This window comes from Pleurodeles waltl, chromosome 1_1 (genome assembly GCF_031143425.1).
Source record: "Pleurodeles waltl isolate 20211129_DDA chromosome 1_1, aPleWal1.hap1.20221129, whole genome shotgun sequence".
Taxonomy (NCBI): domain Eukaryota; kingdom Metazoa; phylum Chordata; class Amphibia; order Caudata; family Salamandridae; genus Pleurodeles; species Pleurodeles waltl.
In genome coordinates this window covers 660,440,197-660,455,527 of record NC_090436.1, presented here as the reverse complement: position 1 = coordinate 660,455,527, position 15,331 = coordinate 660,440,197, and the positions used below count along the sequence as shown (strand labels likewise).

Here is a 15,331-nt window from a genome sequence, read left to right as displayed (position 1 = left end):
AGTCTGCGGCACTTGCAATTGTCTAGGCATTTGAATTTGTTGTGCAGGCACCATCTGCACTTGTGGCTGTAACTGCTGTACTTGGGGCATTTGTACTTGTTGTACCTGCGGTTGTATATTTTGCTCTTGCTGCATTGGCTGTAAGGGTTGGAAACCCTGCATCGGATTTACATTATTCTGGAAATATTGAATTTGACTCTCATTCTTGGTCCTCTCATGCTCTGAAAAGTATTGATACCATTTGTCTGTTGAACAATACCCCCTTGATTTAGCATTGGGCACTGTCGTTTCCAATGTCCAAATGCCCCGCAAACATTACGAGGTAACGTTCTTTTTCCCTGCTCCTGTCCTTGCATCATCACAGAATTCAAATTCACACTTCGATTAACAACCGGAAGTGTCATTCCACCATGTCCTCTACCTCTGCCTTGATTCTGAAACATACTAGTACCAAGTGACTGCTGCTAAATGTTTCCTTGAATCCCTGTCTGTGCAGCTTTAATCTGCATCACCATTGCGTTCTATTCCAACTTTCTCCGTTTCAATTCAATCTCATCACTACAGTATTTCGCATACTGCAAAATCTCATCAATCGGTTTAGCTTGACAACAAATCATATGACTCTTAATCATCTGGCCAATCTCTGGTCTCAATCCTTCGACAAATCTGAGCACAAAATTAATCATGTCTTTCGGCTCGATTGTTTCTGTCCCACTGTAATGTTTAAACGCTTTTAACAGCCTTTCATGCTACGCATGAATCGATTCCTTCCCTTCCTGAGCTGTTCTAGCTATGCGTTGCCAATCAATGTTTTTGGGCGAAATTCTCGTCTTCAGGAACTCAATGACCTTATAGTAATACTTCATTACTTAAGGAGATGGTGCACCTGTTTTCTGATCTCTTTGAGGTTCACTTGTCGGCCAATCTATACTCCTTTTACATTCAGTCCACAAATATGCTGGAAAAACAATCTCAAAAAGAGTATTCAAGTCCTCCCACAGGCATGTCACAAGTTTCACAAACCTATCTGTCTGCTGATACCATTCTACTGGTTTTTCTCTCAACCTGGGGAAATCATTTGTAAAACTCAAAATATCACTCCTGCTCCAAGGTACATGTACAAAATTCCCTCCTGGAGTTTCTCTCATCGGCAAAATTTTTGCTGGTTCTCTTGTCTGCATTATATCTACAAGAGGAGTATCTAAATCTTTCTTCAGCCTTTCTTTTTTCTTGGCCCATCTGCCTTCCCATTTTTCTCATGCTCTCCAAATTTGTTCTCTCTCAAGTAATTCTTTAAGGTGTGTTTTGATCCCTGTAGACCTCATCCATTCAGAATCTTCAGTGTCAAAATGTAATCTATAACTTCTTTTCAGGTTCTTCATTTTTGTAAGATCTATTTCGCATTTGTCTGCTAATTCCTGTAATTGCTGATGTACTTTAGCTGCTCCCTCTGTAATTATTCTACACAAGTATCTCAACTGGGCTAAAGTCTGTTTACTCCCATTGTTCCTTCAAGAAGTTCACCTGCTTCCATTGATAGTCTCATTTTGTTTATAACTTCATCTCCCTTATTTTGATTCTCTGAGACTTTTAAAACGCTCAAATCTTCAAACCATTTTGGTATTTCCTGTGCAGTCAGACCCTTTAATGAAATATTATTAGGCTGAACACTTTGTAACTGCTGCTGCATTGAACTCATACATTGGTGAGTTAATAATCTCCTCTCCTGGCCACTGTATGATCCAATTATTTCAGAATTTCTAACAAGAGACTGATCTGTGAAAGACCTTGACTTGTTTAGAGTCTGTCCCATAGATGACATTATCCCAATGTTTCCATTCTGACTATGAACTCCTTGATTCGCTACACCCCTGTTGCCCTGGGTATGTACAGGCATAGGAGGACCAAATATAATTGGCACTGAAATTGCACCTGGGCTTCTCGTTTCTACATTCTGAGGCTGCATTATTCCCATATTCTGCATCTAGGGTAACAATATCGGAGTCGGCTCTGTCTGAACCAATCTCAGCTCTTGTGGACTCTGACTTGAAGATAATACTAAAGTAGTAGTTGTATTCACAATCGGAACATCTGGACAAATCTCAGGAACATTAATCTCTGGTAACTGTCTATTGTCTGTCGACTGATTAAAGCTATTCTGCATCGGTATTTGCCCTAAAGGACTAGTCTGTCCTGAGCTCTGTGAACTCTTCTCTGAACTCTGGTTCATGTTAGGATTAACCTGCACAGAACACTCAGTTGTGCTATAATCACTCTGAACTGAACTCTGTGACACTACAGCTGGTATCAGTGCAGTGGGATTTATACCACTAGTACCAGAACCTTCTGGAGCCACATATAGTGACGGACGATTTCTCAAAATCTGTGTAATAAACTCAACATCGTCTGATTCATCATCATTAAACAAAACCCTTTTAGGCTCCGATGATGTCTGCTGAAGAACTTTTTTTAGTCTTCTTTGAAACCTTATTCGTATCCTTTTCATTGTCTTTTGCCATTGCTGGAAACAATCAAACACCTTGTAAGGTATTGAGTCTCCACTGTCTCTGCTCACTATTCCATCTAGCCTCTGCTAGTGACTTTTCTGCCCTTCTCATCCTTCTCTCAAATTTAAAAGACTGTTGCTGTCTAGCTACTAGCTCCCAGATCGCTAAAGCTTTGAAACGAGCTGGTATCGGAGGAGGTTTCAGACCATACATCTTCTGTCTCCGATTCTCCAAAATCCTCAAATTAAATGTATCATTTTCAGGAAAACTAAACAAACTTCCTTTTTTGTGATCTTAATCCAGTTTTTTAACCGAAGACATGCTCCGGTACCTTTCTCCTCAATTATGATATATGCCGGAGTACCTTCTGGCAGACAGATTTCTCCTTCCCTTGCCGGAATATACTCATGCCCTTTAAGAGCACTTTTTAAAGATTTAAAAAACTTCATTTTCCACAAAATCTATTTAAAAACAATAATCAGGAAGTGACTACAATTCCACAATCCTCTTCGACACCCTTCTTGTCCAATCGCACTTCACGATTGGCCACCAATCCGTGCGCTACCTTTCTCACTAACCAACCTATCCCAGTGCTACACAAAACTGACGTCACACTTACACAAAGCGGCGGACAAAGTCTTGCAGCTTGCCTCCTAGACTTGAAACGCTCAAATCAAATGCAAAAATTAATCGCAAGCACTTCTTCAAACCCAAAAGAAACAAATTTGTCAATTTACTATAGGTAGGAGTAACACAATTGCTTCAGAAACCTCCTAAATTTCACTATCCACTTTCACTCCTGCAGTTATTCTTTTTCACAGTTCCCCAGATTCGCAAGCAAAATTCGACCTGTAAATTTAAACCTCAACTGATCAATGGAGACAGTCTCAGTGCACATAGAACTCACCAAATCTCAGTCAAAAATTTCCAATACTCAATTTTACTCGCAAACTTGACTTACCAACCACACCCGATTGGTCTTCTAAATAGACAAATTACAAAAAAAACATGTGTCTCATTACACTTTTCAATATACTCCAGAGTCTTAGACCTCTTCTATCAGGTCCATCTTATCAACAAACACGTGGACAATTCTCCCGAGCACCAAGCACCACACATGTGAAGTTTGCGGACTTCCCTACTCACATTTTAAGAGTACGCAAACTCTCTTTTAAACACTATTTTCTTATTTTGGACTACTCTAACTCCCCTAAAAAACTCACAAACAATTCAGACAACTGCAAATTAGCTAAAGCTTGTGCAAGTGCATATTCTACTCACTCAATCTAACAACAGAACGCTGAGAACCAACAAAACAATACGTTGGTAGAGTATGTTCTATCCACCTAGGGAACCTCCAAGGACCGGGGAAAGTCACTTTAGGCATCTAGCAAACCATTTTATCAAATTTGAACAACATCTTCAAAAAAAATAATAATCAAACACACATTAATTTTTACAATTAATGACGCAAGCAAAGACATCATCAAAAATATATGTAACCAAACTCTGATACCAAAACTGTTAACGGGGAGAAACCCCAGTTATATTTTTAGCCACCTAGTACTGAATAGTGGGGTTCAGACACTAGGTCGATGAACCAAACCGAATCTGTTTTGAGAAAATGTCATTTGGAATACGTTATAAACATTACATATAACATATGATAATCGATTCAACATCAATCACCACATTAATTTATTAAGAAGTTAATAATGTATTTCCCTTTATTAACAACCCTAAGGTCACGAAAATAATTCTCAAACACAAATGATACATATAGAGAAACAATAAAGGCTGATTCGAACGCCATATATATATATGAGTTTTATCAACGCAAAAAGACAAATTATCTCAATGGTTATAATACAAAACCATAGCAATAAAATCTGAGCAAGAGAAATCAAATACATCTGAATAATGATAAGAGAAGAAATATCTAAAACAAATCATGAGCATGTAACTATGCCTCACTAACCACTAATTAGCATTGACATGTTGGGCTTCATGTAAAAGTTTTAGTACCATAAATTTAGAAAACATCTAGCTATGGCGCTATCAAAATAAGCAGCAGTAAATAAGCAATTGGAGCTGGTACCTGAAAAACAAAAGACAAATAACAATTCAAAACTAATAGATTACCAAATCACTACAGTAATCAACAACATCATCTACTTCGTCAGTGGGACAGCAACATCAGGCACCAACATCAGGACAGAAACAGGAATATGGATGGGGTAATGGTTTAGAATTTGGACTATAAAATACACTAAACCATCTAAGCATAAGTTCCTCATAAAGCATTAGAATCTCTAGGTCTCAGGATACACGAAAATCTCAAAGAAGAATAACCCACAAACAATGGTGACTGAACATTACATTAAAGTTGTTAAATGAAAATGATTGGCTAAAGTATGAGGTGAGAAAGTTATGACCAATCAGAACATTAACAGATATCAAAATTATACAATTAGTTCACTCCAAGCTCTTCTATTTGCTGTTATTCCGTTGTCGAAATTTAAACTGATACATTTGTATCCTAGACTTCCTTTTCTTCCGTCACATCTGTGGATCCTTTATTTCTACTCAACCGAAATACAAAGTCAAAGGAAGAACGATTACAAAATATGTTACTTCACCATTTCTTTACCCTTGAGGAAAGACATACAAGTTAGAAACTTATCTTCAAACAATGAAGTCAGTCAAACTACAGAACACACTAGAAACATTTTATACAGCTTGCATTGTACAATGACCTTGCATCTGCTTCTACTTCAGCCCAGCAGAGGACACTAAATACACATTTATTTCTATTATTTGTTTTAGTTAAGAAACACTCTCTTGTAAAGAGAGAAAAATTCCATCAGCTTAAGTTAGCACGGACAAATATAGGCCTCACGTAAGATGGTGGCCATTCAGTTAGTCACAGTTTCATAAACATAATATTATTATCTAATTAATTCACACATTAATCTGTAAGTATAATTATGTAGCGACTCAACATTTTATCAAGAAAATCTCTGCTCTCGCAGCCCTCACACATAGGTACCTGCACGCTGCCTCTGGGCTAGGAGGGCCTAACATAGGGGTGACTTGGTGCAGTGACCTGAAGTGAAAGGGTGCATGCACCTTTTCACGCAGGCTGCAATGGCAGGCCTGCAGACACATTTTACATGGGCTCCCATGGGTGGCATAATACATGCTGTAGCCCATGGGGAACCCCTGGTGCCCCAATACCCTGGGTACCTGGGTACCATATACTAGGGACTTATAAGGGGGCATGAGTATGCCAAATGTGGGGTTTTTGTGGTCCAAGTATAAAGGGAGAGAGCACAGTAACTGAGGGCTGGTCAGCAGGATCCCAGTGCACACAGTCAAAACATTCTGACAACAGGCAAAAAGTGGGGATAACCACGCCAAAAAAGGGTACTTTACTACATTAACTATGTAAGCGTTTTTATAATGGTTTTAGTTATCTGTACAATAAGGATTTAACCCAATTGCATGGAAATAAACATTATTTTTAATTATCAAAAGCGCTATAACACATGCTAATGTCATTTCTGCAACACCCAGTGAGAAAATGCATGAGGGACAAATATATCAAGTACATAAGCAATTCATTATGCAGAAGAAATTGAAAACTTTTAGAAAATCACATATATGCTAATAGACCCGATTCAGGCAGAAAACGCCGTATTTTTTGAGTCAAAAATTGTGTCATTTTGGCTTTCTTCCCCCTTGCTGCCTCTGCGTCAAAAGAAATCAATATGGGAAATACATTCTCCCATTATATTTTATAAATCTCCCATAATTCTCTTCCAAAATGTTGGTACGTGTAGACTCAAAGCAAGTACCGCTTCAGCTAGAGTTAGGGTTGCCAACGGGCGGTTTTATACTAACATGGCCATTATTTTAATGTCCCTTCCCTGCAAAAAAGTAGCAAATAAACATCCAAAAGCCGATATTTTCCACCCATCAGTATTTCGTTAAACAGTAAATGATAGAAAAAACACCTTTAAAATGTGTTCTACTGCTGCCCTAATAGTGATAATGATAATTGAGACAAAGACAAAAAGGCTACGCTAGAAATGAGTACTGAGGACTTCCAGTAAAGATCTACCTGAGGAGCATGTCCGGCTCTTAGCAGAATCTTAAAACGTGAACAGATGGCTGATGTTTTCTCTGGGGAAAGTGACATTATTAGCAAGAGGTGAGACAGAAGTCTGACCAGCGTCTGACGAGGACTACTGTGACAAGTTCAAAGGATAAATAATGCGCGGGTAGTAGGAAAGAAGCTCCTACGACAAACCACATACGTCGGCGAAGCTAACGCTTTTGTGAACGGTAAGGGAGAAAAAGTTGAAAGCACGCCCCTCCTTCAGCAGCAGCGCTTCATATAGCACTTAAAGAGAACTGTTGAAACATTCCACATTTCCCCACTAGAGGGAGCGCTGTACTTAAAATATATTGGTTTCTTGTATGAAACAAATCTGAAGGAAATGTCATAGCATGCGAAATTTTTCAGAATCATTGTTGTCGACGTCCATTTGAACGAACAGAGGTATTCATGTAGCATTTAAGTTGTTTAAATAAAGGGATTCCCAATCTGGTTTATCATTAAGGTGGGCACAGCAGTTTTGGAAATTAGCCTTGTCTCGAACTGCTGCATATTTATCTGTTTGCCCGTGTTTAATATCTGGCCAACATAAGCCTAGATTTACAAGGGTTTTCGTCAGGTGTGCGTTACTTTTTTAACTGAAGCATGATGTAAAATCCTGTTTGCGATTTACAAAGCAACGCAAATGGCAATTTCCGTTCGTTTCTCACAGAAAGCAACCAGTGGCGAATGGTGGAATTTAAGATTGGTGGGCGTTAAGAGCAATCAATGAATTTTTGCACGCAAGCAAGAGAAGCCTGATGTTTTTAAGGTGGGATTGGGGGTCTCTTCTGAGAATTTTTTTTAAATTGTGTATGTTGATGCAAGTTTCAGCACTATTTCTTTGATAAATGGACCAAAAATATAACTATTTTAGGCATTTATAAAGGAAAACACATTCATTCAAGCAATTAGTGCCAATTTTTAAAATATCTAGAAAGGCAATTTCACCGTATTATTCCACCAGTTGCAGAAGTTGTGGCATTCTGTGACAAGGCAGCAACCGGAGGAAGTGAGTGAATTGCAGGCTTCTGCCTCATTCTATTACTGCAGCAGCTTCATAATTGTTGTGAAAGGGAAAGGGATGCTTAAATGCATTAGATCAGTATGGTTTAACCAATCAAATAATGCAAGGTGAGAGTTTGACAGGATCATGCCTGCCAATTGCATTACACAAATTCATGTTGTTAGGCACGAGGTAATTAAGTGACGTGCCCAAAATCGCAGGATGTTGAGCCGACGCCGAGACTTTAATTAGGCACCTTGATTTCTAGCCATAGGAGCACGTCCTGGATAAGCGCCTACTTTTCAGAAGCATCCCTCTTCATTTTTTGTCTGCCAGACATAATTTGGAGTGCTGCCAACTGGCTAATGGATTGCCTAATAATGCTAATGGACAGAAAGAGCGAGAAAGTGAATAGAGGAAAAGGAAGAAGAGAGTGAATACAATCTCATGAGAGGAAAGCGAGAAAATGAAAATAAAAGAAGGGAGAGGGAGCAAGGTAGGGGAAGAGAGAGCATTAGACCCTTCTTGTACCCCTTTGCTGAGTGGTATGTTTGGATGTGGTGCGTGATTTTTGTAGATGTTCTTCCCAGTGATACATTACATTTGTTTTAGTGTTGAAGCTGGTATGAGGAATTCTGGTTTTGTTTGGGTTTCACTTCTCTTTGGGTCCTCCAGGTTAGTAATTTGCCACTACAGTGATATGCCTTGATAGCGTCAAATACGTTCAGCTACCACGCGGCCCCAGTCCATGTGTGACCACTTTAATATCTTCTGGCTCTTTAGCAGTAGCGGCTGGTAGCAGGAAGGGGTGGGATGCAGGGGGCAGTGCGTGGAGCGGGGGTGCAGGAGAACCGTGTGGAGCCGGGGACACGAGGGGCAATTTAAAAACATAAATAAACGTATCTGCCGCCTCTGTGTTCCACTGCTCAAGCAGCCTCTCGTCATCTTCGTCCCTCCCTGACCAATCCCGATGCTTCTCTCAAATTGTTACACAGCATAAAAGATGTGCCGGGATTGGCCTGAGCGGGCAGAAATGCCACTCAGGGAGAGAGTGGGACACTGTGCTTGGTCTCCACCCTGCTGTGCAACACAGCAGGGTGGAGAGTTCTAAGTGTGCATTTCAGTTTGGCCAGCCTTGGCTGGCCAGCCAAACTGTCATGCGCACTGAGAAGTGCACTGCCACTTCTCAACTTGTTGATGTGGAGGAAGCTAGCCTTTCCCTGCCCTACGAAAGGGAAAAAATAAAGGGATAATAAAATATCTTTGTTATCCCTTTATTTTTCTGCTTCCACCTGCGGGGCGATGATCCTCCGCCATAGTGGGGGACTGCCCCTGCTCTTTAGCCAAACACACTTTGCATCTTGGAACTTGTAGTCTCAGATTCTCATTCCGAATACTGACCGAAAGCTATGGAATGAAGTGTTTTTGAGTAAGAGGCAATGACAAGTTGAAGTTTTACCCTGGGCCACTCAGCAGCAAGACTTTGCCCAAAGATAAAAGTTGGACTTGATGTGTTTCCAACTTTATGTTCTCTCAAGATGTGAGTGTGGGAGTTAATTGTGTTGCGTTCCGTCTTGGAAAAGTTTAGGGTGTTGAGAGCTCAGAGGAGGTTTGGAAGGGAACACTTAAATTCCATTGCGTATAATTAAAATACATACCACACAACGCTCACAGCGGCCCTTTGATAAGCATGCATTGGATTCATTGGTTGTGACATCCCACAGATGAACTTGCAAGTGCCCAGCAGCCATCCATCATCTGAAGTTATTTGACATAAGTCGGGCCTGGTCTGATAAAGATTTCTCATTGTTGGCCTTTCCTCCCTGGAGCATGCTTGACAGCCTGTTCTGCCCAAACTCTTTGTCTCGCTGTATGTTAGAGATCACTGTCTACATACAGCACGTTGCCTCTTTTTTTCCAACCAACACCGGCTTCGCTGGAGTAAAACCATGCACTAATAATGCTACAATAGGGCTGCACTGTAGGCTAATGTCATAGACAACACACACACAGGGACGTAGCTTCGAGGGAGGGAGGAGGGGTTTGGGGTGTTACACGCCCCTAATAAATGTATTTTCTGATAAATAGTTGGTTACCAGGAGCTTTCAGTCGGGTATGGGGAGATGACTGTCGGATTTCACCAGGAATCTTTACATGCACACAGAAAAAAACGCACACATACTCTATTGCTCTCTGTTCTGAAAGGCCTCGACTGTGTTGGTTATTTTCCAAAATGTTGTCTTTTCTTCCACTTGATATTCCTACCAGTCCGCATTCCTGTCAGTTTCTACTGCCCCTCAGGCCTCCCTCAAGCACCCTGCTTGTTGTATAATGTATTTTAACATTATGCGCCAGAGTGATTGTTGAAAACTATGAAGCTCGTCCCCCCCCCCCCATCTTACTAACCAAGCTACGCCCGAGTACACTGATGCATTTACTGCTCCTTCTACTCTGTCCAATGCCAGTGAACATACATGTGCAAAATAAAAGTGATACCAGCAGAGCAAAAACATTATTTCAGTGTAGCATAGTGCCTGTTTTAAATCCCAGTTGGTGGCTAGTGGAGAGCAACATAGGACCTAAAACGAGCACAATAAAAGAGAAACAGTAGCAGCGGTAGAGATAAGACCCACTTACCCAGCTTGCCAGTCTTCTCCTCCTCCGCTCAGTCTGCTTGGTTTTGCAGCCCGAGGTACTGAACATCAGCAGTGGTTTCGTTTCCACCAGTGCTGCTGAAATGCTCTAAACAGAATACACGAGGCGCCGAAGCATGCACAATGTGTCTGTTCAGTGCATAAAGCATGTGACCCAGCCTCACAGAGCCCCGAGTTGACTCTGTGACGTAAGGTCTCTCCAAGCTGTAACCCCCCACTTTTACAGCTCGTCACCCCGTGGTAACTTGGAAAAGGGGGGGGTTGGGGAGAGGCAGCTTCACAATTGACAGGCAGACCTGGGAATATAGGACTGATACTGTACATGCCCGGGCTGCTTTAAACATATGCTGCTGCATCACGTCATTACTGGGCAGTACCTGGGGACCCCCAAGTACTGAAGGCCCCGTGTCAGCCTGTATGCTGTTGCAGATTCACCACCATGTAAGTGGCACATGGGTACTGTGTCTAACAAAGCCTGCCTGACGTCTGTTTGTGCGAGCATCGCCCAAGGAAGGCCGAATCCCTCCATTATAATGGAAATGAGGATGGCAATTGATTTTAGCAATTACCATCCATAAAGCTTGTAAAATTACAAGGGCATAGCCCCTCCGCCCAGCTTCAGGAGCCACCCATAAAAGTAACGCAACACAGTGCACTACTTCGCATTATTTGGCATCAGGGATGGGTTTCATGGGTGGTGCATGGGCGTTCCTGGCATCCACCCATGGATTTTGATGCAAATCCATACCTACAAATACGTGTAGACATGGATTTATGCCAAAATCTGGTGCCTAACTGAGGCTGGCATAGCAAGAAGAAATCTTCATTGCTCCTCATTTTCATCTCCTGAATGTGTGCTGAATTCTGCAGCCCACATACATAGAGAAAATAGCCTTAAAGCATAGTTTTTGTGCAGGAAGTAGGCCTTCCTGCACAACAACTGTGCTGACCACACCGCAGACACCCTTGCACTATTGTGCAAGGTTACCTGTGCTGGCACATGGTTGCACAAAGTGTGCCAGCACACGGGATGACCAGAACTGCACCATTTCCGTGCAGATATTGAGCAGTTCTGCTCTCTCCTGTTCACACAATGCAGCTCAGCATCTTTGTTAGCTGTGCTGTGTTGCGTGAGCTCTTAGTGAAGGTGGGCAAAATTGTATCAGTAGCATAGCGCGAAATGATGGGGAATCAAATAATCTGTTTTGGGCCGAATAGCGCCCCCTTGCACTGCATGGGGGCTTGTGTTGCGTCCCTCGTGTGTAAAGCCAACACCCCCCCCCCATGATATTGACTAACAGACTTGTATTTGTTCCCAATTCAGTGGCACTCATTTTATTGATCACTGAAAGATGAACGGCTCAGTGGGTTTGTGAGATTTGAACGTGTGATGACGAGGTCAAAACACAAGTCCCTGCAGAGGATGTATTAGTCCACTGAGCCACCAGACCCATGCTGCATACCTGCACATATGAGGGCCACGTATTTTTCAAAAATATTTTCTTTTCTCTTTTCTTAAATATACACCTCTGAGGGACTACTTTATTGACACAAAATCCGTTAGCAAAGTGCAGGCAGATCTGTGAATTGTGTTGCTTTCTTCTATTTGAGACTATTGCCCTGGAATGAAGTTAAATACTTGTGTGTGAAGTATTGGCAACTGACTGAATTATTGAATGACAGCATTCAAATAATAGCTTCGAAATTGTTTTATGTATGGTATTGTAAAGTGTTCGAGCAACCAAAACATGTTTTAGGGTGCTTCTGGCAAACGGAAGAAGGAGGAAAAGGAAATAAAAGATTAAATACATAAGCAGACTCAAGTCTGGAAGCTTGACAAAAAAGGTGGATCTTCAGTGTTTAATTGTTTTTTAAAAAATGCTGAATGCTGGGGTTGCTGAATCCAAAGGCTCGCTTGTCTGGATTCTAGCTCATGCCTCTTTCTTACACCACTTACACGTAGGCCCATATTTATACTTTTTTAGCACTGTGTTTGCGCCGCTTTGACGCAAATGCGGCGCTAAACATTCTAAATATGGGCCTTACTGTTTTATCTCACTCTAGTATATTTGTTTTTACCTCTGCTTTCTCCATTTGTAATTCATTTTCTGTCTTTTCTGCCTTTCACTCACTTCCTCTGGGTCAGAATCTGATGATGAAAAATACATCCTGGTCCCTAAAAGTGAGTGCCCATCCCCAGCACCTGAAACCTCCTGAACACATTAAGTAATGTGGTTCCTAATTATTTATTGAATTTCCATAAGTGTATTTCATAAAAACAATGATCTCTAAAGGAAGAGCCTTCAAAGTGCAGGGAGCTTCCCCTAAACTGCAGGACGGTGCTGAGATGTAAGCCATAGATGCCTGGTGAGATGGTCAGAAAAATAACTCATGAGCTTTCTTATGTAGAGGCTATGTAGTAGACTGTAAGTTTTACAGCAGTGATGGCTGAGCGACATGAAACTAATATTTATGCAGACTAGGTCAGCAATCTACTGTTCATGTACAGGAAGAAGCAGCGAGAAGGGTGAGTTCATGAACACACAAGAACCTTGAATATTCTGTAGTCAAGCATTGGTAGATCACATCAAGCATCCACAATTTTCAGCAACCTACACAACCTCAGGGTTGAAGCTCAAACAAATTTGGTGCCATCTTCTTGATCTGAAATTGAGTGAGCAGTATAGTCTTGAATGATTTGATGTTTTACTCATTTTATTTGCATGTAGATATCCCTGCTCACCATTAAAATAGTCAATACATGAAAGAGCCGCAACAAGGACAAAGGCAGTGTAATGATGAGGAAGTAGTAGAGGTAGATTCTCACAAAGGCAACAGAGGTGATATTAAAAACCTTCCTGAAAACACCATTGACTTGTGTTGAGAAGGCTAAATCATAGTCAAGGAAGACCCCCTCCATTTTTGCCAGTATATAAAGGAGTTAAGTGAGTGCCCATGGTGTTGGACCAGTGAAACAGAGGCACACGAGAATCACCGAAGCCTGGAAGGAGGAGTGCATGTTGTGCCCATTCATATACAGCCCATTGTGCCTCAACCGCTGTCGGCAGTCATTTGGAACACTGAGATGAACCCGAGTGATCTCATTAACAAGGCAATATTCAATGATAAGGCTCACAACCTTCACAAGAGGTTACTGATAGGAGGTTAAGAGAGGCAGTGAGAGTGAGACTAGTTTGAGCACCTCTCCTCTCATTTTAGAAGTTTTGACATAAAAATGTCATATTTTCCTGTTGGGTTTGGTTTGATAGAAAACATCTTATACAACATCTTATTAATAGGGGTGCAAGCCTTGTTCATACCCTGCAGAGACTAAAGGCATGTGTGAACATTGTAATTGGCCTTGTAGAAAACCAGTGAACGATCAAGAAAGATTTAAGTACCTGTCAGGATCTCACCTGTATTTCTGCAGGAGTGAGCGGATGAAGCGATGCTTTGTCCCAACTCCCATACTGGACGAGGAGAGCCCAACTACCTAGCTAAAGCTTCTCCAGTTCAAAGGGGAAGAAGCAAATGGAAGAGAAACAAATACAGCTCCTGTCTTCAGTAGGTTTCTAGGGATATGTCTGCCAAGCTTGGTTGTCTCCGATCCAATGCCTATAGGATAAATAATAAATTAAATAAGAATCTTAATCAAGTATTAGGCAATGTTTTCTCTATAACCCTTCATTCCGAGAATACACCTACTCTACCTGAATTTCACCTTTCTCCCACTTGTTAACTGTCCAGGATAAAGAACATATTGAAGAACCTTTTAGAAGCAGGAGTTGAGACTTTTGGAATTGATTACACCCACTACGGGATACAAACAATATCCATAAAACACATGTATTCATTACTTATTCACTCATTATGTATATGTGCTTGAATAACGCATACACCTGCCTACATTATGAGAAGTCCCGTAATAACTTGACAAAATTAAAAAGAAATAATAGCAAGTAGATAGGCACACTATACATGCATGTATTCATGCAATATGTATATATATTTATATGGAGTAAATAAGTATATTAGAACATGCAGAAGAAAATCTTCCATTATATAAGAAAATATGGCATTACATCATGCTTGTACACTTATTAAACATGCCTTTGACACTCAATTTATAGAATACAATTGTTTGCATAATTTGAAGTAATTGGCATTATGTACACTTTTCTCATACAATGCAGGTGTCACTTGGAATGCAAAATTCCACAAAAAGTACAAGCTTCAAAGAATTTCAGGAAATTAAACAAAATAGGTCTTATGTGCTTGTGAGCGCAGCGCGTTATCCAATAGTTGATTCATTTCTGAATATTTCTTTTTGCAGGTTCGCCTAGTTTTGGGATTTCGGACGACTTTCCCCGCAGAGCTGATGCTTCTGTGGACGCCGACACACTCTGCGATCCCGACACCACTGCAACGCCTAGAAGAAGCTGCTGAGGACAGTGACACACTCCACAATGCCGCAAATCATGATAGATACAAAGACGCCAAATGTAAGTCACACAGTAGGAAGTTGCAAGTCGGCTTAGAAGCTAGAATGTCAAGCAACTTCCCCTGGGCCGCGAGTGGCTTGATAGCCGGTGCGGCTCTTGCATCTAAGGTAGCTGCAAGACCCATGTCTGGCTTTGCCGCATGCCAGGTAAGCCTGACTGTACTCTTTTGACGCTCTCAAAAACAACAATGCTCTCATTTTCATTATGGTTATTTTGGTGCCGCATAAAGGTAATTTTACCTGAATGCAACTCCTTCAAGAGTTACCTAATTTCTAATTAGGAGGAGAGTTGAGACATTAGCACAGACATGCGCATGTTTTCAATAGATGCCAAACCTCAGATAAGTCTGTAGTTTGCTGGTATCTGTGGATTACCACTTGGCTTTCTAAGTAGATTAAAGAATGTCCTTAGGTTTGTTTACTGGTTATCACTAATCAATGGTATGGTTTGGTTAAAATGGGGACCAGCAGTAGGGGACTACAAAAATCACTCTATCCTGGAGC

General features: G+C 41.1%; 1 long non-coding RNA gene across 1 annotated transcript in view; it reads right to left on the bottom strand.

Annotated features, from left to right (window-relative positions):
- The window catches only part of LOC138283722 (uncharacterized), a 120,364-nt gene extending 109,949 nt beyond the window's left edge, over positions 1 to 10,415 (bottom strand). Inside the window, exon 1 of the long non-coding RNA XR_011201299.1 lies at positions 10,310 to 10,415. This is a non-coding gene — a long non-coding RNA (uncharacterized lncRNA). The remainder of the gene's footprint in view (positions 1 to 10,309) is intronic.
- Positions 10,416 to 15,331: the final 4,916 nt, after the last annotated feature.